Raw genomic sequence first — 23,942 nt, forward strand, 5'->3', positions numbered from 1 at the left:
CCCTGACACCACTGGCTGCGGCTATCCATTTTAGAGAGGATAAAGCATCCCAAACCAGGATGAAAAGCCCCTTCGTCTGCTCTTGCCTTGCAGTGTCCATCTGTTGATGAAACTAACACTGAGCCATCTGGCAAAAGAGAAATGTTTACAGGGTCAGCCCCAGTATCATAAAGTAGGGGAAAGAGGTTGAAGTTAGAGCTGAGAAGTAATACTTTGCTAATTCGTACTCCTCATCTATAACATGATGATAGTACATAATTCTCATAGTAGAAAACCTGAAAACTTCATTTGTTTTTTCATTCATTTAGCCAACATTTATTATATACCATTGCTGGCTATTTTGCTAAGGCTCTAAGATTATGGTTGTCATTGTCTATTTTTTGTTTGTCTCAGCAGCTAGACTGTAATCTTCTCTAAGGTAGAGACTGTTTTTATCTCTGTACCTGTGAAACAGCATAGTGCTAGGTACACGTTAGTTTTCACATGTTTATTGAATGAATGAATGACTATAACGAAGAACATAAAAACAGTCATACCTTCAAAGAGTTTAAATTGTAATTGTGGAAAGGTAGAGGCAAATAAATAAAATATAATCCGATATTCTGGTTATCTTTTGTTGTTTAATAAGCTACTTCAAGACTTAGTGGCTTAACATAACAGTCATTTATTTTGCTCATGAATGTGCAATTTGGGCAGAGCTCAAAAATAAAAGCTCATTTCTACTCTACCTGGTGTCAGTCAAGGTGGCTTATCTGGAGCCAGAGGATCCATTTCCCAGGCAGGTCACTCAGATTTGCGGTAAATTGGTGCTGCTTATTGGTTCCTCTCCACCTAGGCCTTTCTGCAGGTGGCTGGGGTTTCTTCATAGGATGGTGGTTGAGTTTCAAGAGGCAGAGAGTGGAGCTGCCAGTTTCTTAAAGTCTGGGTCAGGGCACTGGTATAATGTTAACTTGTGCTGTATTCTTTGGTTAAGCTGTCCCAAGGCCCAGGTTCAAAGAGAAAAGATAGAGAGCTCACATTTCTTTGGGAGGTATGTCAAATCATTTTGGGGTCTTATAGCACTTATAAGATGTAGCAGTTTAAAAATATATTTTTGTTATCATAAATGAGAAATTAGCTGCCATACATGAAAATGACTTGTAAATTAATTACAAATGTTTGTTACTAATTTAACAAAAATAAGTTTTTCTAAAGTTGAAATAGCTCTCTTTTTTTCCTGAATATAATGGCAACACATATTTGTTCTTTAAAAAAAGATTCTAGGAAGGTTATCAAGAAAATGGAAATCATTCATAATTTTATTGCTCAGAGATAATCATGGTTTATAATGAATAGTGAAAGGTAATATTTGAGTTTTTACCATAGGAAATTCTGTTTTAGAAGCTCTCTCTTTTCCAAACTCCCATCATTTTCAGAAAGTTTTTTATTTGATACTAACACTTAAATCCAGAATTTCTCGTGATGCCAAATAAAGAATAAAATTCAGAAGATTACATGTATATGTGTAAAATGTATATTTTTTTCTTCAGAGAGTAAACCTTTCTGAATCAACTCGAAGTAGTCTTTTTAAATTATTACCAAGGCTATTTGCTATTTTGGTTAGCAGAGGTTGGGGGTAGGGAGCTTTGGACTTAAATGACCTTCTCCAAATGACTCTTGAGGAACTATGAGGAGTATTTTTCACTCTGCTGTTTATTTTTCTGTTTATCTTTCTATGAGTATTCTATTTCAAAATGTTTTACTAGATTATTATATAACCTGAATTTTTCAGTGTCTCCTGTTTATGTAGTTTTAAATATTACAATTCTAAATCTTTTCTCTTTATTGTTTTTACTAAACTATTAGATTTTAGGTGATTAAGCCTTTATTAGTGGCATTTTAAAATAAATTTATATCCTTCATACAGACTATATTTGTAAATATATAAGTGTGCTAGATAGTAGATTAGATTCCCTCCCCCCCGCCCCTTGCATGTTTAAAGGCATTCCTAATGACTTTTTTTCACTTAATAAGAATGTGTTTCAGAGAAACTATTGAAACCTTTAGTGGAATAATCATATCCCATCCACCTCACTTCTTGTTACCAATGTAAACACCATAAACCATTGTAAGATGCAGGAGGTGCTGGATAAGTCAGTGGAAAGAGCGTAGTATGAGAAACTCCAAAACTTTATTTCCTACAAGCATTTATTGAGTGTCTACTATGTGCTAGGAGTAAAACAGGTACAGAAATTAATAAGGTATAATCCCTGTCCTCAAAGATGCTCCAGATAAATGAGATAATACATGTAAAGTACTTATGAAAGAGCCTGGTATATATTAAACATTCACCGGATGTTAGTTATTGTCTTTATTATTATTCGATGTAACTGAAGAGTGTGACAGAGATATGAGAAAGGAACATTCAGGGTTCCACTTGGCCTATGGTAAGATAGTAATGGGGAAAGTATTATTTTATTTATTTATTTATTTATTTATTTATTTATTTATTTATTTACTTCAGGCGAGGCAACCCTTGGTTGACCTCATATATTGCAAGGACCTTAGCTTACAATCCCTTATTTTTTAAATTTATTTTTTACGCCCACAGCAGTTGGTATTCCTAGGTGGTCTCCCATCCAAGTATTAACCAGACCTGACCCTGCTTAGCTTCCGAGATCAGACAGGATTGGGCTTGTTCAGGGTAGCATGGTCGTAGATGGGAAGGCTTTAAAGAGCATGTGTATACTCTGTGTTGGGTGTTGAAGGGTAAGTGGGAGTTCACCAGGAAGGCAAAACGGGAAGGGCGCTCTAGGCAGAGGTAACAGAAAGTGCCAAGGAAGTGATGGCTGTACACTGTGTGTACCTGGTGCCTGATGGAGCCGGATGGGGTGGTAGCAGCTAAGTCTGGGGGTTCAGACCCAGAACTGCTCAGTGGGGGCCTTGAATGCCTTGTAAAGGTCCAGTAGACAATGGAGCACAACTGACAAATTTTGAGAAAGGGATTGCTGTGAACAGACTTGTATTCGGAGAGCTCACTTTGGTGACATATGGATGAGGAGCTAGCTGGCCGAAATGGGGCAAGAAGACCAATTAGGAAGTTGTTGGAGTAATCCAGATGGAACATTGTGAGGACAAGGTACCAAAAATAGAGAAAAGGGGAACAGGACTGAAAGATTTCGGAGGAAGGATTAGTACGTGTGGCCCCACTGGGGCAAAAGATTGGTTCTGCGTGGGTGGTATAAAAAATCTTAGCTATATCAATAGTTTGTGGCCTTCCAAAGGGCTACAGTATATAAACAGATACATTCTGGTTTTAAAATTTTATGGGGCGGGGAGGGATGCAATTGGGGAAAATGTCCAAAAAGTCTTCTTAGGGAGACAATCATGAAAATAAGAGCGAGAAGCGCGGAGTTAAAAGGACTCATTGCCTGATTGAGCTATGGGCTGAGGGAGAAGGAAGATTCTGGGCTGATGCCCAGATTTCTAGTTTGGGCAGCTATTCAGATTTACCAAGACAGGATATATAGGGTGTATGGTTGGTGAGTAGGTTATGCTCATTGAATTTAAGCTAATAATGACTCACATTTATTGAGCTCTGTTGTGAGCCAGCCCCTTTAAGTGCTTACATTTATCAGTAGTGTGAGGTAGATATTATCATTGTTCTCATTTTCCAGATGAGGAAGCCGAGACCCAGCCCACAGCCACAGGGCATTTCCTTCCATGAAAATGCTGGGTAAGCATTTGGAGATAGGAGTGTAGGCTCAAGATGGAGTCCTGCTTCTACCTTTATCTGCTATGTGACCTCAGATAATTTTGGATTTTTCCCCTCTAAATTTTAATTTCTTTATGTATAAAACAGAGCTGCCTCTTGCTCATCTCTGAGTGTAGTTGTTAAGGTTAAATGAGATGATACCTGAATGAATCTTTTAAAACATAAAATGCTGTGTAAATATAGGCAGTGTTTTTAACATTGGTTAGTCAATAATTACCATTTTTCTCGCTTGCCTCACCTCTTCCCTTTTCTCTCTGTGTTCAGGCAGCTCCCATAGGATTGGAAGGACAGAATGAGAGCCTACCCCCATGCCCTCTGATTTTGTTTTAACTATGACCCTGTCTTCTGACTCTTCCCCTCCCTTTAATCCCAAAAGATGACTCAGGCAACTTTTATTTCCTTGGGATTTCGTGACTGTCCTTCCATCAAAACACAGTGATTCACTCCTCAAGCTGTGATCATGTGATTTCTGCCCTTTACAGCTGTTTTTGCAGAGGTTGTCAGTTACCTTTGGTTAAGTCCATGGACCTTTTTCAAATCGCCACTTGCTGTCTTTCCAGCATCTGACATTGGGGCCACTGTCTCTTGCGTTCTTGGTGTTGCCTCCTTCCTTGGTTATGTTTTTCCTCCTGCCTTTCCATCTACTATTTCTCAGCTTTTTACTCTGCTTACCTTTCGAATGCTTGTCTTCTCTTCAGAGTTGCGTTGAATCCTTCTTATCCTCACTGGCACCATTTTTCTTTGTGCCAGTATATAAACAGATATGTTCTGGTTTTAAAATTTTATGAGAGGGGGTGCAATTGAGGAAAAGTGTCCCAAAAGTCTTCTTAGGGAGACAATGATGAAATCATGGCTTGATGACCACCTCATTGCTAACTGCTCTAAATCTCTATTTCTGTCCCAACTAGGTAGTGTCACTTTGGTCTTCTGTACCTTAACTCAGTGTGGCCAAAACAAAACACCTCATCCCTCACATCAAACCTCCTCAGTTGATTTTCTCCAGCTCTAATAGTATATATTCTGATATATTCTCCTACTCAAATAATCAGGAGAAACTTTTTTTAAAGCACTTAGGCCAAGCATTGCCTCTTTCTTGAAGCTTTGTGTGACCCATCATGGCTGGCGAGAAATTCCTGTGTTCCCAAAGCGCCAAAGGTATATTTCTGTTATGGCACATTCATACTATGGTAGAATTTTATCCTCAAGTACACTATGAGTTTGTTGAGGGCAAGAACTTAATTTTTTACCCTTATATACTCCAAACCTATCACATCGTCAGATACCTGGTAGGGCCAGTTAATGTCGGTTGAATGAATGAATCTGTAGTGGCCTTATTTGCAACCCGCACCTTTCTCTTAATCTCTAAGCACCTTATTTATTTGTGTTCATTTGCTAGGGTTGCTATAATAAGATATAATGGAATAATAAAATAAGACTAGGTGGCTTAAATCATGCAATTTATTTTCTCACAGTTCTGGAAGTTGGAAGTCCAAGATCAAAGTGTCATTACACTTGGTTTCTTCTGGGGCCTCCTTGGCTTGCAGACGGCCACCCTCCTGCTGCCTTTTCACATGGTCATCCCTCTGCATGTGTGTGTGTCCCTAGTATCTCTCCATGTGTCCTAATCTCCTCCTTTTATAAGGACACTAGTGAGATTGGATTAGGGCTACCTTCATGGCCTCATTTTAATTTACTTCTTTGAAGACCCTGTCTTCAAATACAGTCATATTCCAAGGTACTGGGTGTTAGGGCTCCAACATATGAATTTTTGGGTGACACAATTCAGCTCATAACATTATTATTACTATTTTTTAAAACTTTATCTTATTTTCAGCTTTTCCTGAATATCCAGCAATTAATAACTCTTTAGTTCTTGACCCTCCCCTAAAGTGATTTTTTTGCATTTCTTAGTGGTTGCTATTTAGTGTTTGCTGAATGCCAGCCATTAGCCATTCAAACGTAAAATGGAGTTTATTCTGGTCACTGTGTGAGACAGTTTCTAACCTGTCTGTCCATTTTAAAACTAATCCATTTTAACAGCATTATTAGTAACTGTTGTAATAATGAAATCCTACATGGGAAGGTGTTTCTTACCTTCCTTATTGCTGAAAATTCAGTTGTGGAGGTACAGGTTAGGTATAGGAGTGGGTATAGCAGTCAGAGGCCTTGAGGCCCAGCTCTGCCCAGGGCCAAATAATTTTAAAGATGAGGGAAATTCCAAGACTAAAGATTTGAGGCTTTCAAGATTGGCCTCTTTGAACTGGTAGTCCCAGGAACACTGCACAAAACAAAAGCAAAATGAAAATCACCCTCTTCAATAGGCACATACCCCAGTAGACTTCTAACACCAGAACTGCCTGCTAAGCGAATAATTTTGTGTACAGAATAGCCTTGCTTCTTAAAGTCTCGCTCTACCAGGAATCTGCATTTTTATGATGTTCAACCTCCTTACAGTTTAATCTATAGCCTAGCCCTGGGCTTGTCATTAGCTGATTTCCCTTTTGTCCTTTTATTTTCTACGAAGGCCCTGGAAACTTGACCCCCTGCTTCTTTTTTAAACACACTCTCCCCCTCAAGCATTCACCTCGTTTGCTTTTTTTCTCTTCCCTCAAGCTGCAGTTTTCTAATTATCTCACGAGCATCCCTTCTTCCTATTTTATTCAACTTCTGTTCCTTTCTTCTTTCTTTCTCCAATAGTCTTCTGCTTTCAGAAACAAGATGACAGTTTCTAAGCTAATTTTGACTTTTTCTTGCAACCTTCCCTTTCATGTAAAACAGGGGTTGGCAAACTATGGCCAATTTCAAGTGGGTTGAATCTGGTCCATTGCCTGTTTTTGTATGACCTGTGAGCTAAGAATGTTTTTTATATTTTTTAAAGGTGGAAACAAAAACAAAATGAAAGAAGAATAATATTACATAACATGAAAATTATATGAAATTTACATTTTAGTGTCCGTAAGTAGAATTTTATTGCAACATAGCTGTGCTTATTTGTTTATATGTTGTCTATGGCTGCTTTCACACTGTACTGGTGCTACCGCTGGGGCCAATTGGAGTTTGGTGTTGCCCTAATAGTGAGGGCAGTGGTGGGGGAGGGGGGAAGGTTAACGATGCAGAAGTGTAGTTAGCATTTTTCCTCAGTTCTTCTTCATTGACGCAGTGAGGAATCACAGGTCAGTGAGATTTTAAAAAAATTTATTAAAGGTATATTTCATAAAGACAAAGCATGTCCCAAGGAGGCACATGGTTTCAGTGATGAGAGCTGTAACAGAGTGCTGTAATAACAACCACCACAACAACAAGAGGGCAAAAAGAGCCCAGAAGTGAGAATGTCTGCATTATATTTGGGCCGTGATGGGTGGTTCCAAAGGCATTCATAGATGATTAGCAAGTGAAGTCATTTTGATTGACACTTGGGGACTGCTATATAACTCTTTGCCTAGCACGCATGTGCTTACCCAGAATTCTCCTACTGTTGGGGTGTTCTTTGGTCATTCTCTGGACTGGGCCCCTGCTCCTTTGTTCCCTCTGTCGCTCATGTCTGACTAGCTACCAAACACTGGCAGAGTTGAGTAGTTGCAACAGAGATTGTAGGAGCCTAAAAAAAAAATATTCATTATTATGGCCCTTTAGAGAAAAAGTCTGGCCACTCTTTCTATGAGTGAGAAATGCCGGAAAATAGCTTTGCATGACAGGAATCAGCTTTGTTTACCTATCTTTTCTTGGTGCTTAACAGAGTGCTAGATTAAAGCTAATGCTTAGTTCTAAAATTGTTTTGAGAGGCAAATCTGGAGAGGCCTTTCTTCAGGGCAAACTTCCTGTGAAAATATGTCATTATCTTTGCCATTTCTTTTGAATTTAATTTTGCCAGAAGAGATTTGTCATACCAGGGCCATTGAACCTTTTCTTTCCTTTCTAAAATTGTACATAAGAGAAAAAGATTAGGTAAACCAAACAGATGAAACTCCTTTGTACTCTGCACATTCGCAGGAGGATTTAATTTCAGCTTATTCTGTATACTTACTCATGGTTTAGTCTCAAGATTTTTAAGTATTGGAGCAATGAGATAATGTTAGCATTTGAGTACTGACCACAAAAAAAGTTAAGCAAGGTTTGCAGTCATGAACATTTGCTTTTTGTTCCCATCATTAAGTATTTTGTATGTGATTTTACAACCCTCATCTTGTCTTTGTTTTCACCTCCTTTGAGGGAAATCATTTATTATTGAAACTCAAACCTTCTGACAAGTATTGCCAAAGAAGGAGAAGAATTTCTTCCCATTCCCCAATATAGTCATTGTGCTCTCTCTATTATTCAGAGATGTGTCTGTATTAAGTTTCTCAATCCCCTCGGGCATTATATTAACAATACATTTTGAGTGCTCACCACATGTTGTGGGTTCTAAAAGGCATCAAAAGGATTACATCAGAAATAGCAGACTCCTTGTCCTTCAAGGAGTTTGTAGTCTATAAGGCAGGAGAGGGGTGACATGCATGTGACGTTTTGAACATTTAACAGCAGTCTACAAAGAAATACCAGAGAATGGAGTTCCCGCAGAGCGTGCTGCATGAAGGAGTGATCTTGATGGGGAGGTGGGTAAAGCAGGGAGTGCCTCTACAGAGATTGAGTTTTTGAGGAAGGTAGTCATTTATTACTAGGGAAGAGGCGGGTCCAGACTGAGTGAATGCTGTGTACTTCCTCCTAAACATCTTCTCAGGACACCTTGCTGGATCATTAAACCCAGTATGGAAATTGGCTAAATGTGGCTCCTCCTCCTGTTGTCAGTATTCTCATCAATGTCATTTTGTTTTCTGGATTATGTACCTGCCTTTTACAAAGTAGGTTCTTGAATGAGTGGATTCCATGAGGGGAAGGACAGCAAATAGATCGTTTAGCTTAAATGAAGAATTGATGTTTTTAAAAGAGAGGGGAGAGAGAGAGAGAGAGAGAGAGAGAGAGAGCGAGCATGTGAGCGAGTAGGGTAAGAGAAGGAAAAAATGAGCTGATGGATGATCTTGATGTTTAGATACTGGATTTGGGCTTGATAGGTAGGGGAGTAAGCCTTGGGTGTGAGGAAAGTGGCCTAGGGAGAGAGAAAAACATCACTCCAACTCCTATTTTTAGGGCTGACTTCAGTAACTCCCATATCTTCCAGAATTCCCCAGATTTTAGTTGAGATACTTTCATTCCATTTCTCCTCTTAACTAGGAAAAGCCATCCTAAATTGACTTCAGGTTGCTGCTGCTGCTAGGCCTGCTAGTGATGGACATGTTGGGGGGACCAAGAATCCTGTGTTCCAGGTGGTGTTTGGCCGTGGCTCTGCATGACATGAAGACACTCAACTCTGCAGCTTCTCTTGAGAGAGGGAAATATGCCAACCTGTTCTTTGCCTCCTTTTTGGGGTCTTCTTGCTGCCAGGCTTCTAGTGCCTTGTTCACACAGTCCCCTGCTGGGAATCTGTATCTCTCCTGCCTTCTACCCCTCCTCTGCACCTTACAAAACAAACAATTGTGGGGGAGGAGCAAACTTTCCTCTACCCTTAAGTTTCTTCTGGCTAGTCTAATAATCAAATAGACTGGAGACAGATTAGCAAGAGAAAGTAACCAAATTTAATACACACATATGTATGGGAACCCCGCATACATGAGCGAGTTGGACCCCACAAGCAGGAGAGGTTCAGAGATAGAAAGAGAGTATAAGACATCCTGAGCTAGGAATGAGGTGATGCACCTTGGGGGCTTCCAAGGGTCTTTGCAGGAGGATAAGAAGAGCAGCGGATTAGTAAACAGAAGTTTACTCTGCCCTATAGACAGGACAGAAGAAGTTATCTATGATAATAGCTTATTATGGTCAAGGCCCCTAATTCAAGTTCTTCTAGGTAGTTAAAGGGAGGAGGGGCTGAAGTTTCTTTTGAGCCTGAAGCCAAAATTGCCTTTAGCTCAAAATAATCTGCATACCACTGAGGGACATCTTGGAGTGGCTTGTTCTGAACTCCCACCCAAGCAAACCAAAAAACCCAAAACTCAGGCAAGTGCACCTTATAGATGCTATGTAGGCCATACATGGGAATGTAGCTGTCGGTCTTTTGGCATTCTTCTTCTTTCTTTCTTTATTTCTTTCTCCTTTTTTTTAACGCCTACAGCACCTGGTATTCCTAGGTGGTCTCCTATCCAAGTACTAACAAGGCCCGACCCTGCTTAGCTTCCAAGATCAGACGAGATCGGGCACGTCAGGTGGCACGTCAGGTGGCATGGCCGTAGACGGTCTTTTGGCATTATTGACAGTTCTTTGCAGGGCCATGAGAGCACTGGCCCTGGATAAATAGGGTAAAATCTGCCCCCTTGAGACCACTGCTTTTTGTACTCTGGGCTACTCAGATTTGGTAAACTCTTTTCTGATTCATTTCACAAATGGTTTAAATCATTTACATTGTTTTATTTAATCCACTCAGAAAATGAAAGCTTAGACATTTTAATTGTTTTAGAACAGTGTTTCACACCTACTATAGATTCCCAGAGCCAGCCAAATGCAGATTTGGGCTCTAAGGTTGCTGCTGACTGCATGCTGTGTTCTTTAGGACAGGAAAAGTGAATCCAGCCAAAGATTCTTACTACCTTCAAAAGGGATGAAAACATAGATTCTCTTTATTCGTTAAAGGATGATTTTATTTTTGAAGTCCTTTTAATTTAAAGAACATTTGAATAAAAATTGTGGTATAGTCAAAAGAACTTGAAATTGGTTGATCTAAGCTCAAATAGTGTCTATTCCCCACTGGTTCTGTGTCCATGGCCAAATTATTTTATTTTTAAATAACTTTTTACTTTCCAATAACTTAAGACAAGAAGTTAAAAAAATAGTACAGAGAGTTCTCAGTTATCCTTTACTTAGCTCCCCTCAATGATAATATCTGACATAACCATAGTACCTTGTCAAAACCAGGAAATTGACCTTGATACAATACTGTTAACTCAAGACCTTATTGAGATATTTTTTACATGTGATCTGTGTGTGCGTGTATGTGTATGTGTGTAGTTATATGAAATCCTATCGTGTATATTTGTATATGCTTTGATTTTTAATGCATACTGATCTTGAAATTATATTGAGCCTTTATATGAATAAATAGTAACAGCAAAATAGCAAAACTGCAAATTATTTATTCTGGAAATCTCAATTTAATACTTGTAATTAAAAGACTTCTGGATTAGTAAGTAGAAGGTCAGATTGTAATTCTAGTTCTCCAATTGAAGAGAACATGTGGGTACTAAATCATGCAGAAATCTTGATCTCCCCTTGTTCCAGCCCAAAACCTAAGAATCATCCTTGCTTTCATCTTTTGCTGCACCAACTCTCCTCCCCAACGCCTGTTCTATTAGCAAGCCTCCTAAAATATTCTCCAAATTTGTCTACTTTTCTCCATCCCTTGCCAGGATTACTGCAATAGCCTCTACAAGTACTCCCTCTACAATCCATTTTCCACACAGCGGCCAGAACCAGGGTTTAAAAGTACAAACCAGGTTGTTATTTCCTCTACTCAAACCCTCCTCTGATGGCTTCCCATTGCACTGAGAATAAAAAATCAGAAACCCTCACTAGAGCCCTCCAGGCCTTGTGATCCAAAAGCTTCGCTGTTGCTCCAGTCATGTTTACCATTCTCCCCACTCACTGTTCCAGCCACATAGGCCTTCCTTGTCTCTCTACCCAGCCAGGTTAGTTCCTACCTTGTGGTCTGCGTTATAGCTGTTCCCTTGACTGGTGTTTGTTCTATAATTAGCTCCTTCTGGTAATTTAAGTGTCAGGCCTCTTTAGTGAGGCCTGCCCAATCAGTCCAAATTAGATACCTTCCAAGTTACTTTCTATCATACTATCCTGTTTTATTTCCTCTGCAGCATTTGACACTATCTGAAACTATCCTCTGCACTTGACTGGACTTGATCGTTACTTGACAAGACAGTTACCCTCCTTAAACTTGAGAAGTAGGGCTGCCCTAACTGCCTGGTTCATCCTGCATCCTTGGAATCTAAGACAGTGTCTGCCCTATATGAATCTCATCACTAATTATTGAGTAGATGCGTTAATGGACCAGATAATTGCAACGGTTCTTGAAATTGACAAAATTACCTGATTAAATGAATAATTTGATGTTTAAAATTATTAAACTCTTTCCATATTTGGGGCTCTCAGGAGAACATTATGATTAAATTCCTACATAGTACAGGTTCCCTTTCATGTAATTATGTATTAATAAAAGGCCTTTTTCTGAGTCAGGAACATTTCAGATATGAAAGGTAAGTCCTCTGAAATCTGGTAACAGTCTCCTGTCTGCCTGAACATGACAGACCATTATAGTGATTTTGAAGAGGTTAATTTGAAATACATACATTTTCCCCATTAACTATGCTTTTGTGTTAGAGATCATTGAGCAGGGTTTGACTTTCTTGGTCATACAGAAGATACAAGAAACAGTATCATATGGTTTGACACTTAGCCAAACTAGCTTTCATTATTATCCTAAATGCATTCCTTTTCTTTTGAATTTGAACTTAACATATAATAATGACTCCCAGATCTGGAAGACATGGAGCTGCTAATGTTCTCACTTAAAGGAAAGGAACACAATTTATGTCTTCTGCTTCGTTTTTTTAAATTCCTGTTAACTTCATTTTACCGATCGTCAGAGACACATAACCAAAATGTCATTATATTTACTTTTGATGGTGTTACCAGCTGCTGTGCCTTTTAAGCAGTTTTAGAAATGTGATGTAGTGTATGAATATAAGTTCATATGTTTTTAAATATGGGTTTTGCTGATTTAATGATTTACCGCTACTTAAGGAATGGTTTCTGTGTGAAAGAAAAGGTTAATCTTTCATTCAGTATTCTCATTAGAGGTTAATACATTTTCTCTTCTCTAAATGAATTCCAGAGTTCTCTTTTGAAAATTACGTGTACCCATATGGCTTCCAGTGATGTAAATGTTGACATTTTGGTTCCTTTTATGATTTCATTTTTATAATTGCTAATGAGTTAATTTTCAAGCAAATATGGACTCATAAAGCTGGAAGATATTTTTCCTTAAACGCATTTTGTCATTTTTCACAGTGCTATGCCCCGAGCTTTTAGGGTGTTTTCTTAAGAAGTTATTTTTTTGTTGTTGATTTTTAAAAATGGTATGCCAATGGTGAGGGTGAATGCATATTACAAAAAATGTGAATGATAGAATATGATTAGACATACTTCGAGTAGTAGTTTATATGAAAAAAAGATGATCCAAAGCATTTACTACCAAAATTTGTTCTTTTTATGTTACCCTTTCTCAACCCCTTGGGCCCACTTAATGGTTCTGTATTCTTTTAGAGAGCCAGCATGACTTGAAGAAGGTAGGGCTCCGGAGAGAGGGAGAGTAGCAAGGGTATAAAATGAGCAGGCTGCTTTCCCAGAAGCCTCTCACTTACAGGGTCTGACACGACTGTTGTTGGGGATAAGTAATATTTGTACTGATGTGGGTAAAAATGCCTGCCTGTTTTGGGGAGTTTTTGTTTTCATAATAGAGCTTCTTTGTACAAACAGAACAATGTTCAAAAGGAGAGGATGATTTACAGTTGAGTGTTTCCATTCTGATTGCATCCAACTGAGAATAATTTCAGAAATTCCTGCTGATGCAAGCAATCATTTTTTAGTTGGATCTTTTTGTCTTTATGATAGAATTGTATATTTCATTTGTTTTAAGTAACACTCACGTTTTTTTTAAGTAATGTAATAAATTGGTTTCTTGCCTGCAGGGTGACTGAGTGAAAATATGAGTAATTTGCCCAGTACCATAATTCTGTCACCCGTATGATCCAAATGGGTGCTATGGCTTTTGCATTGGATAAATTTCAGGAAACTTTTGTTGGCCTTTCAATTTTATTAGTAAGATTGATTTAGGGTATTTATTCAAAGTTACCTTTCTGTCTTCCTCATTCCCTATGAATCAAATCTCTGGGCAGAGCTGTCACTGGACATAAGAGAAACTTTGGACCTTGTGTATCTTTCACTTTTATAAATGATTAGGGGAGAGGCACTCTAGTCGGTTCAGATGTTACTTGAAAATTAAAAAATAAATAAATAAAAAATCTCTTCCTATGTGGCAAAGTACCCTATACCTTGACAGATTAAAACAACTGTTTTATTTTACTCATGATTTTGTTGGTTAGGATTTCAGGAAGGGCTCAGATAGGTGGTTTGTCTTTGATGTACATTGTATCGGCAGAGGCAGTTGGGGCTAGAGGATTTACTTCTAAGCTGGCTTCTTCACTCATGTCTGGTTCCTGGGCTGAGATGGCTGATAGTTGATACTGGCCCTTGGCAAGGTGCTCAACTGGAGCTGCTGGTCTGAACACTGACAGGTGCTCTCTCCATGTGCTTCCCTTATTCCCAGCATGGCAGCTAGGTATCTAGAAGGAGGCTTCCAAAAAGGTATGGATAGAAACTTTAAGGTTTAAGGCTTCTTATGATAAAACCCCTAAGTCCCAGAATCCTACTTCTTAAGTAGGTCACCATGATTAACCCAGACTCGGGGGGAGATGTTATCTTCCACCTTCCATTGGGAGAAGCAGAAAAGAATTTGAGACCATCTTTAATGGTTGGCAGTGGGATCACACCAGAATAGCATTTATTTAATAGCACTTTATGCCTCTCCCAAGGTTCAAGTGGCTTAAAGTACAGATACTAATGAATAGTTTCATGTAAGGGGACTGCATTCCAAGTGGCATAGGCTTCATTTGAACGAAAACTCTGATGTAATTCATTCTAAACATTTGATGGATGAGAATTCTAAAAGTGACATGACTGTAATCTCAAAATATCTAGGAAGATGTCAGTCCTCTGAGTCATTGTGCAAGCTAATTTGTCAAAAGAGTTCAAAGGAATTATAGATCTTACATCTGGAAAGGACTTGAAGGGATTACATCATCGTTATCACCTTCCAAAAAGATTTATCAAGCACCACTTAGGTGCCAGGCCCTGGGAATGCAGAGGAGAATATGACAGAATTCTTGCTCTATCTTGAGGCATAGTTGAGAAAATAAGACTGATGCATGAGATTAATAGAAATTTATGGAATGTAGACTGGGTGGCAAATAAAAGTATGGGTGATATGTGCACAAGAAGAAGTGATCAGTAGAGGATGTTGGGGCTAGGTTGGGGGATGAGAAAGTATATAAGGAAATAGTCTTCTCATCACACTGAAAACATAAAATCCAAAGTGTTGGCCATTACTTACAAATCCCTGTGTGACCTGGATCCCCACTTCCTCACTGATCTCCTTTTCTACCTCCTTTTCCTCATTACTGGCTTCCTTCTTTGAACATGCAGGCATTTTAGGATCTTTGCACGTGCTCTTTCCTCTGCCTGGAATACTCTTTCCCCAGATATCCCCATGCTTTTTCATTTCAGTAGCTCTCTGGTCAAATGTGCCCTCCTCAAGCCTTCTCTGACTATCCACCTAATCTAATTCCTACCTTTCATCATTTTTTATCTCCACAAAGGCAGAGCTGTTATCTGCCTTATTCACTGTTGTATCCTCACCATCTAGAACAGTGTCTGGCAAATAGCTGATGTTGAATAAAAGATTGTTGAATGAATAAATGAGTAAGTGAATGTAGAACCTTGAAACAAGGGAAGGATGTGGCAACATGGAGAACAGATGATATTGCTGGCTCCCTGCAAGGTTGAGTGAAAGAGAAGAAAAGTATACATGATATATTCATAGGTTATCTGTGTCAACATCCTGACATCAGGGTTCTTGTTTTACAACTTTGGTACTTCAAACCACCCTCTCCGTAGCTCCGTGTGCAGAGAGTGGTTCATTTGGACCGGAATAGCTGGGTCATGCCTGGTTTCAGTTTTAGAGAACTTGCCATTCCGGAAAAATACTCTGTACTTTATCATTTCTTTGTCTTTGTTCTTGTTCATATTTCTATGTGGAATATTCTACTTTTTATCTTGACCTATTGAAATTCCACGTGAATGATCGCTTTCCTCTATTGTACTTAACGTCGATGTGATTTGATTATCATTTAAGCACATTCTTCTTCAACTAGAAGTATTTGTGTACATGTATTTCTTTCCCTTGAATATACATTCTTAGAAGGTAGAGCCTGGGTCTAGTTCATCTTTTATTTACCCATATAGCAAATAAGAGATTCTTACTAAAAATGTGTTAAATTTAATCGAATATGAGAAATCAGAGTACTTTAGTTTCTAATGTAAAACAAATACATATGCCTAGAGATCAGAAAATGCAGTGCTAAATTCCCAAAGACACTAAACAGTAATGAAGTATCTTTATCAGTGGATATTTCTGATTGATTTAATGTTTAGCTTCCATCTGATTGCATTCATGATTTACAAAGGGACTGTAGAATCAACAACTCACACATTTTAATTTATCTATTGCTGCATATCACACTATCCCAAAATTTAGTGGTTTAAAACAATAACAGTTTATTGTTTCTCACAATTTTGTGGGTTGACTAGGATCAGCTGAGTGATTCTTCTGTTCCATGTGGTGTTGACTAGTGTCACTAATATGGCAGATGCTTTTAGTTTCAGAGCTTGGCTGGAACGAGAATGTCCAAAAAAGCTTCGCTCACATGTTTCATGTTGTCTGCAGGCTGGAGCACCTTTGTTCTCTTCCATAAAGCCTCATTTTCTCCAGTATCTAGACTAGTCTCTTTTGTAGTACGGTGGCTTGGTTCTAAGTGTATGAATATGGAATCTGCCACTTCTATTGAGGCCTAGATCTCTAACTGCCACAGCATAACTTCTACTACATTTTGTGAGTCAGAGAGAGTCACAAGGCCCCAGGCCATATTCAAAGGGAGGAGAAGTAAACTCCACATCTTGATGCGATGGGTAGCAGGTACATATATGGATGGGAGGAATTATCAGTGGCAATGTTTGCAGACAGTCTACCTCAGCATGCTTAGGTATTCATTAGTATTATCTTTTCAATGAGCATTAAAGCATTATTAGTTAACTCCCAGGACTTCAAGTATTATTTGAACCCTTTGGTTTTGAATTGTGAATTGTTTATAGAGAGAGAAGTACTGTGTACATTTTGGGTTTAACTGAATAGCAGCTGAAAATGACCACTGACTGTTGCCTGTGTTTTCTGTTTTCTGCTTTCCTTGCCCTTAAATTGTTTGTATGTGTGCCCCTTGTTTGAGTGGAGGTTGGAATCAGAAGCCAAAAGATCTAAAGAGTGGTCCTGGACTCTTCTCTGGTCTCAGTGTAGCCTAGAGCAAATGACCCCATCAGCAGGGCAGGTAAGCACAGGCCAAGAAGCGAAGGAAATAGCCTGTTGCTTTGGGCTGGTATTATAGTGTTAGCAGAGGGCACAGGGAAGCTGAAACTGCTTAGCTGCTATTTGACTTCCATGTGCTCTGTCCTGGCTGGTTTCTCTGATTCTGTTCCTGCCTTCTACCATTCATGTCCCCATAGCAACCAACGGGATCTTTTTAAAAATGTCATTCTCCAGCTTAAAATACTCGAATGGATTTCCATTGTACTTGTAATAAAATACGGAGTCCTTATCATAAATTGGCTCCTGCTCTCACCTCTACAACTTCACTTGCCACTGTTGTCTCTCCTTAGGCTTCAGCCACATTTTTTTTCCTGTTTCTGGAGCTCCCCAGGTTCATCTTGCCAGGTCCATCCCATCTTAGGGCCTTTGTACTTGCTATTCCCTCACCCTAGATCTCTGTGTGTCTGGCTCTCATTCAAGGTCTAGCCCATATGACTTCAGAGAGACCTTTCTTGACCTCCCAGACTACAGTAGTATACCAGGCACTCTCTCATACAGTTTCTCTGTTCTGTTTTTCTAGCCCTGAACTCTGTTTCTCAATTTTCTTATGTATAAAATGCAGTTGATAATAATAGTATATACTTCATAGAGTTGTTATGAGGATTAAATTAATTAATATTTAGAAGGGTATCTGCTGTATGATATACTCTCAAATGTTAGCCATATTATTATCTCTCTTTATTACATGAAATTGTCCTGCTTATTTATTTGCTTGTTTGTTATTTTTCATCCATCACTAGAGTGCTCTTTGCAAGCACGGACTGCCTTTGCTTGTCTTGTTCATGTCTCACCTGTATTCCCATTGTGTTGGGATATATAGTAGATCCTCAACAAGTACTTTTAAAATGAGTAAATGAAAGGCAGGAATGCTCATTCTGAACAGGCCAGAAAAATCATTGGTAACATGAAATTAAATCTTGAGAAAGTTGAATAGATTGTATGAGATTCTTTAGTTGCTCAAAATGAGTTTAAGATTTTTGATCCAGAAGAATTCTGTTTCAGGATCCTGAAAAACTTGGGAATCATTTATTTTTGTTTTATTTTTATGGAATTTTGAAGAGTAGAAAAATGTTGGAACTATGGAGTAGGTAAATGCAATCCTGATTTTCTGTAGTGAGGAATATGGGTTCAAAAACTGTAGACTGGGAGGGAGCTTTATGCTACATGTGGGCAGAGTTCTAGAATGGATTATTGAAAGGATGGTTTGTGAATGCTTAGAACAGTGTTGTTTAATGGGAAAGTGGGGCACCCTTAGAGAAAAGAGGCCTGGTGACAGAATCGGGAAGAATAAAGACCTCCTGATTCTGCTCTGACAGTTTCAAACTGGGATCTTAGAGCTCCTCAAATTCTATACAATATAGAATATTTTTTATATGTTTTTATTTCAAAGATAAGCTAAACAAAAAAGCTACTTTTGAAGACAGTTTCTCAGTTGGGGAACATTGACCCCTGGAAATTCAAGGGCATAGTCTCGGAGGTGCATGAGATACAATTCCCCCTTGCACTCCTTTAAAAGAGATCTGTGCAGTACTCTAGATAGAGAAACTCGAAGCTATGATATTTTCTCAATTTATTTGATTAACCAAACACTACCTATTGTCCACCTGTCCTTCCATTAGGCCTGTGCTATATGTAGTTTAACAGACACTCAAAAGAAAATAATGATGAGATATTTTACATTTTTTTGTACTAAATCTTTGAAATCCACTGTGCATTTTTTACTTCAGGACATATCAATATTTTTTTACGTATTAGGTTACATAAAATATATTATTAAAGTTAATTTCACCTTTTTCTGAAAAATTGACCACTAGGCCACTAAGAAATTTGAAGTGGCATATTTGGCTTGCATTACTGGGTGGTGTAGCATTAGAATCTGTTGCCTCTCTCAGAAGGAGAGGTTGGAAAAATTGGTGACCATAACTGTGCAGGTGAGATGATACGATGACTGCTTTCAACCATTCGAATGACTCTCATTCATAAAAAAAGATTCTATGTTCTGTATTTCTCAGAAGGTAGAGGAAGACAAATAGAAATGTCAGGTTAATATAAGAAAGACCTTTCTAACATAGTTGTCTAAAGATGTTATGGGCTCCTTCTAGAAGTAGTTACAAATTCCTTGTCATTATACATATTTCAAGCAGAGGCTAGATATCTGCCTCTGGGTTATTTAGAGAGAGTTCAGGTGTTTAAAGTTAATTGCCCTTTCAATCTTGAGATTGTCATCCTGAGATGAAAACATGCAGAGAGCTGATTTTAGAGAACATGAAATAAATGAATTCTGAAGCTTATTTTACCCTTTGTATTCTTTTCCTTTAAACTTCCATATGAATATTTTTTTAGTTGAAGAGCTTTGTGTTCTTGGTTTCAGAAAGATGTTTGGTTCTCTAAACCTAGTGAATCTGGTGAACAGTGTATCAGGAATGTGCTTGGCAACAAGTGGAGAAAACAAACAAAAATACACAAAAACAAACTGACAATGGGAAAGTAAGTAGAGAAGTATTTTAAGCATATAACAAATCTGAAGGTCAACTGATTCTGACTTTGGTTTATTGGCTCAAAGGCATCAGGGTGAATGTCTCTGTTTCTTGTGGTAGCAAGATGGCTGCATTCGGAAGGCTGGAAGATAAAGGGAAAGAGACTGTCCCTTTTATTAGGAAAAGCAATAGTCTTCCCAGAATTCCTCAGTACACCCGCTCCTTTGTTTCATTGGTCAGAACTGCCACAGGGCCATTCTTTGCCGCAAAGGAGGCTGCAAAGTGAAAGTTTGCTCTTCTGGTCTCTAGAATGGAGACAGTACGGGAGAAAGAGGTTGGGAATAGTGGTTGTGTTTTAGGTTCTTAGCCCAAAGAACAGGGTCTGCCACAGGTAGTCTAAAGTGTGACTGAAGGCACTACTCCCAAATCAAATTGAAGTGCTTTGAGTCAAGAGAGAATACCATCCAATCTCCTCCTTTCATTAAAAAAAATTCACCAAGTGATTTTAGCTGCTACTGCTGATTATCGCCTAGAGATGAGAAAACTGAGGACCAGAGAAGTTCATGTCTTTGATTCTTATATAAATTACTTGTAGGGTAGGAGTAAGACTTTGCCCTACTTTGCCCTCTTTTACCTCTCCAACTTCATTAGCAAGGAAGGCACATTGTCCCCAAATGATAAGGCACATTGAATGTAATTCCTACTATCTTGCATCTTTTTATCATAGGTTTGGACATTTGTTTTACTACGAAGGAATTTTGAGTAGATGAATGTAACATGTATCTGGTGAGGAACAGACTTATTTTTTTATATTCATCTCTCCATTAGCATGTTGTATTTACCTATCAGTGTTCCCTGTGTTTCTCTGTTTTGACCAGTGGAGCATTACTGGCAATGTCCTGCTGAGTTTCTGGTTGTCATCAGCTGCTGCACATGCTCCTTAGATTTGCAATTGCATGTTCTCAAACTATTCTGTTTTGAAGAAAAAAATATTATTGATTGATTAGATTTTGAAAGGTCAATATTATTGATTGAACCAAATGCCACTACTACTTTTAGAGACTCAAGGCCCCTACCACACTGTATCCTGCCCCACTCCTCCCTTGCAAATTCCTTGTGAACTACTTTGGGAAATACATAAGAAATTAAAATTTTGCTGGAGGAGAATTGACTTGTGGAGTATTGTAATGCAAAATGAGGTTGGTGTGTTGTTAATGGAAAGAATTTAATATATTAAACAGTAAGGGTCCCTTGTAGGTCGAGAAGCTGGGAGCATTTTTTTCACCATATAGTGTGCAAATAATTTGCATAGAAAACTAGCTGTGCAGTGCCTCTTCTGTCTTATTCATTGTTGAGCTTTGTAAATACCTATTTCTCTTAACTCAAAAACCTCTCCCTACGGGGTAGGTATTTTCCTCATTTTGCAGAGAAGGAAGCCCAGAGGGATGAACTTTTCCAAGGTCTCAAAGCTAATACATCATGGTGCTGTTATTCAAACCCAGGGCTGACTCCCAGACCTTTGATCCTCCTACTGAGTGAATCTGAATGTAAAGTCAGTAGTTCTAGTTGTTTTTCTGGTTAATGTTTTCGAACTGGCAATAAATAAATACATTAGCTACTTTATGACTCTCAACTTCATTGGGCTTGTTATTTGAGACCATGCATTATTTATTTGGGACAATAAATGTAATTTTACATTTAATTACATATATTTGATTTTTCTCAGGTCTTGCTTTTTTGTATTAGAGAACCAGGCTTTACTAGTACTCTCTTTGGAGGGGTATATCTCTTATCATGCAGAAATCTTATTCAAATAAATACCTGCAATGACAATTGAAGCATAAAGAATTACTACAAGTTATTATTTTTTCCTGCTGTGACTCTTATCAGGTAGAAGTCTGGTTTTCATAGCAGGAAAGAACAGGTACCAACTTTGCTAATTATGGCGGTTGAGATTAGAATGATAGTTAATACAGTATACTATAGCATCCTAGTTAATAGAAAGGAATAGAGCTGTTGCCTATGACATAGGAAGGTCTGCTGTAACTGAAAGACGGGTCTTTGGCATTTGGCCATCTCAGTTTCATGATAACATGAAGAAACAGGAACCTTGGAATTGCTCTTCTTTATGTTCCCTTCCTGGATAATTACCAACTATGCTTAGATTTTGAAAGGTCTTTTTATTTTGTGATTACATCTTTCAGCAACAACTCTTATTATCCTATTATGCAGTTTGTCTCATTTATGATGCTCAGGTGGGAAAACTTTCAGCCTCGGCAATTGAGAAGATCTCTATGATTGAGCATTTTGTGGTGCTGTCACTTGTTCTGCTGTTGAGCAAGCAGGGTTCAAGACAGGTGAATTCTTTCCAGATATGCTTTTGAATAACTGGACAGATCCCTGGGTTTTTAGGAATAACACAAGTGACTGTGTATTCTCATCCCCTTTCTTCATATACAGCTTCCTATGTCACTCTGAGATGATTCCACAGTTAATATTGAATCAAGGAGGAGGGCTATATAGTTCATCCAAGCAATGAATCTCTGGGCTTTGCAAGGTCTGCTTATTTGAGTATCAGAACCTGTTACCACCCAGGAGACACACAGCAGTTTTGCTTCCATTTGGTTTGTTACTGTTTTAGGCATGAAATGGAACCATTTTCTCTTGGAACATAATGTCCCTGTGTGGAAATAAGTGATAGCACTTTATTCACTTTAAGGAGTCTGGAGCCTGGCCCATTAGTAACTGAAGCTATAATGACTCAGCTTGACACTGATGGCCTTTTCCTGAGGTTATTGCGGAGAGGGAGCTATGAGAAGTGTGGCTTCTTGACCTGTCATGCCTAGTCTCCAGCTCGGCAGCAGACAGCCAGGATAGCTGAGCCAGAGTGGGAAGCCAGCAAATAGAAGGGATTTGTTGCCACGTTCAGACACGAAAGACAGGGCACACTCAGCTTTATATCAATGGCATTCATTAGGCCTCGAGGACTTAAGGCAGTTTCTAGATGTGCCTACTCAATGACAGGTATGTTCAAGGGAGAAATTGGGATCCACCATGGGGATCAGGGGTCAGCTCTTGAGAAAGTTTTCCCTGACAATACTCTACTCCGGGAGGAGGACTTTGTGTTGTTCTCCCGGGCTCTCCTCTAACATAAAACTTACCTTGCTCTGTTATGCTTGTGTGTTTCCTTGTTTATCTCCCCCTTCTAGACCATGAACCCTTGAGGACAGGGATAGTCTTCTCACTGTTTGAATACTCAGTGCCTAGTACAGATTATGTGTTCGATAGATGTTTGTTAAATGAATGAAATAGTGATGCTCAGCTTCTTTCTTCCACATTGTACTCCATCTCTTCCACAGAAAATATTATACCAGTGAGCCACAGTGGGTAACCAGAATGAATGAAACATGGTAGCATAGACATGAATAGTTGAAAAACATAGGTGATTTTAAAATACGTAGGACTTGGGCAGGGCATAAATGAAGAATACTTCCAAACTTACTTGAGGCACATAAAAGAACACTTGAATAAATAGAGAAACATCATGTTCATTGGTGAGAAGTGTCAATGTAGTAAATATATCAATATCACTTTTGTTTACATTTATCTAAAATTTGATGCAATTCTAACAAAAACTGCAATGGGATTATTCTGTGAAATTTGATAAAATAATTATAAAGTTCAGAAAAATATTGTTTGAGACTAGTGACGAATGAAAAACAGGAGATTTTATCTCATCAAATATTAAGTCATTATAAAATATATTAAATAAAAACAAAATAGCATATAAACTTAGAAAATAGAGGCCAGTATAACCTTGGCAAAGACATTATAAGAAAAAATTAGAGTTTATTAACAAGTGCAAAAAATTCTTAATAAAATACCAGCAAGTCGAATCTAGCAAAATAGGAAAAGGATAATACGTCATTACTAAGTGGGGTTTACCCCAGAAATTCAAGATTGGTTCAGCATTCAAGAGTCAGTGTCATTCATTACATTATATTAATTATACTAACAGAATAAAAGGGAAATTAGCATGGTATAGCTACCGTAGGAAACGTAAAAGCAGGTTTGCCTACATATGGATACCCAACACAAGGTCATAATCCTTTATTTGAAACATTTTGAGTCAGCCATGATTTACAATTTAGGGTTTTTAGCAACATCTCATAGTCAAATTCAAATTTATTGCTACAGAAGAACAAATTAATAGTGACACTAAATGGAATAAATAAGGTCTAGAAATAGCCTCAACATTAGCTCAGGCCAGGCTTTGCCACCAAATGAATTTTGGCACCAAACTTAAAAAAAACAGACAAAAAATTCTTCACCTTCACAGCTTTATGATTTCAGAGCTTTATGA

At 38.4% G+C, this 23,942-nt stretch overlaps 1 protein-coding gene and 1 pseudogene across 1 annotated transcript in view; one reads left to right on the top strand and one right to left on the bottom strand.

The window, feature by feature from the left end:
• Nucleotides 1-23,942, top strand: part of CRADD (CARD and death domain containing adaptor protein) — a 150,258-nt gene that overhangs the window by 13,245 nt on the left and 113,071 nt on the right. The gene's annotated exons all lie outside the window — the stretch shown is intronic.
• LOC120607607 (uncharacterized) lies at nucleotides 9,888-10,016 on the bottom strand (annotated as a pseudogene).

Source organism: Pteropus medius, unplaced genomic scaffold (genome assembly GCF_902729225.1).
Source record: "Pteropus medius unplaced genomic scaffold, Ma_sr-lr_union100, whole genome shotgun sequence".
NCBI lineage: Eukaryota > Metazoa > Chordata > Mammalia > Chiroptera > Pteropodidae > Pteropus > Pteropus medius.